This window comes from Octopus bimaculoides, chromosome 1, assembly GCF_001194135.2.
Source record: "Octopus bimaculoides isolate UCB-OBI-ISO-001 chromosome 1, ASM119413v2, whole genome shotgun sequence".
NCBI lineage: Eukaryota > Metazoa > Mollusca > Cephalopoda > Octopoda > Octopodidae > Octopus > Octopus bimaculoides.
In genome coordinates this window covers 114,787,914-114,790,158 of record NC_068981.1, presented here as the reverse complement: position 1 = coordinate 114,790,158, position 2,245 = coordinate 114,787,914, and the positions used below count along the sequence as shown (strand labels likewise).

Sequence of the window (2,245 nt, the reverse complement as noted above, 5' to 3'; positions counted from 1 at the left end):
TGATGTATCAATACCAGCAGATGACAACGTTTCTCTAAAAGAAATGGAAAAACTTTCAAAATACAAAAACCTGGAAATAGAGATAACTCGAATGTGGAATCTAAAAACAGAAACAATTCCTATCATAGTAGGTGCCTTAGGTATAATAAAAAAATATTCAGACAAATACATAACAAAAACACCAGGACTTACAAATATATATAACATACAGAAAATTGCACTACTGGGTACTGCACACATTCTACGCAAAACACTTTTAATACAGTAAACAAAAGAGCACCACAGCAAAACACAGCACATACCCAAGGCGCACAGAGCTGCGCTCGGTAATGAAGTGAAACCACGCTATAAAAATAAAACTACTGAACAATAATAATAATAATCCGTTCTGCTATAGGCACGAGGCATGAAATTTTGGAAGAGGGTTAAGTCGATTAAGTTGACCCCAGAACGTAACTGGTACTTATTTCATCGACCCCGAAAGGATGAAAAGGAAAGCTAACCTCAGCAGGATTTGAACTCAGAATGTAGCGACGGGCGAAATATGCTAAGCATTTCGTCCAACGGTGCTAACAATTCTGCCAGCTTGACGCCTTACAGCCTGCAAATATTGGTTTAAAATCTTGGCAGAAGGCTAGCAAGTTCTGGGGAGGCGCTTAGTCGATTACGTCAACCCTAGTACTCAACTGGTACTTATTTTATCAACACCGGAAGGATGAAAGGCAAAGTCGACCTCGGCAGAATTTGAACTGAAAACGTGAAGACGGATGAAATACCGCTAAGCATTTTGCCCGGCGCGGTAACGATTCTGCCAGCTCACTGTCCTATAACAACAACATCAACAACAACAATAACAATAATAATTACAATAATAATAATCCTCTTTACTAAAGGCACAAGACTTGAAATTTTTGGGGAGGAGCTAGTCGATTATATCGACCCTTTTATATTTCAAAAATACCATCATTTTAATTGGTAAGAAGTGATACTGAAAAAGTTAGGTTACATTTGATCAATTGTTGACGTAGGAAACGTGCTTATGATTTCTTGATGCTATTGTAAGCAACTGTGACAAAGTGGCAGATGTCCTGTTGTCGTTTAGGGAACGTGAGACCATTTGAAAGTGGTATTTCAAATTTGAGAATCTAGTTGAATTCAACTACAATAGAGATGTGAGTTTAGAACAGACGGGTTCTTGATAATTTTCAGATACCTGGTCGCATGTGTGATGTGCAGAAGGGGAAATTCGGAAGACTTTGCACAGTAACAAGTGTTATTTCCTCGGCTATGATACTAGAGCATTTCGCACACTCGCCAAGGAAGTCTACCTCACAATGTGCACGCGAAACAGAAATAAATAGTGCAAGCATACGTCGCATTTTTAAATGTGCTATGTACAACATTACAAGATTATTACATGCAGTTAACGATGACGTTCCTGATCGAAGAATCGAGTTTTGTGAGTGGTTTCAACATATAGTAGGCGAGGATGAAGAATTTGTGAGAAAGATAGTGCGATCTGATGATGCTAAATGTAAGCTAAATGGAACAGTGAACGACAATTGTGCTTACTGGGAATGAGGAAATCTTTGTTTGCATGTGAACAAAGCAGTCAATTTGTCGGGGCTTAATGTCTGGCGTGGGCTGCTATCAAGATATTTAAGAGGACCATTTTTGTTACTGATCAAGCGTAACTGGACATGCTACGCACGATCATTTTATTAGATATACTTTATGGAAATGATGAATTCTTCTTTCAACAAAGTGGCTCACCACCACACTGCTGCCAAAACGTACAAGCTTACCTGGATGAGAAACTGCAAGGACACTGGATAGAACGGAAATGTGCGGTTGAGCTTCTCGCACCTTCTCCTAACTGCAGACTTTTACTTATGGGGCACGGTACAGGTATGTCGTATGTCACAGAAAACCGGTTACACTGACGTCAATTCAGGAAGACATTGAAGCAACATGTGCAGCAATTCAACTGGAACACTTTGACCAACGTTGCCCAAGCAGCAGTTCGCCGTATTAATAAGGCTATGAAAGCTAATAACCACCACTTTGAGAACCTCTTGTAATTGTGGGGGTTAAAGATGACTTGCATTAATCCCATGATATCTGAATAAATTTAGTATCGAAATTGTTCTACTCGTTTGTCTTTACTTGAAGTGTACACACACATACACCCCTTTCTCTCTCTCTCTCTCTCTCTCTCTCTCTCTCTCTCTCTCTCTCTCTCTCT

The 2,245-nt window shown here is 39.6% G+C and overlaps 1 protein-coding gene across 38 annotated transcripts in view; it reads left to right on the top strand.

The window, feature by feature from the left end:
- Window positions 1-2,245, top strand: part of LOC128248352 (retinitis pigmentosa 1-like 1 protein) — a 157,439-nt gene that overhangs the window by 131,078 nt on the left and 24,116 nt on the right. The window lies entirely within an intron of this gene.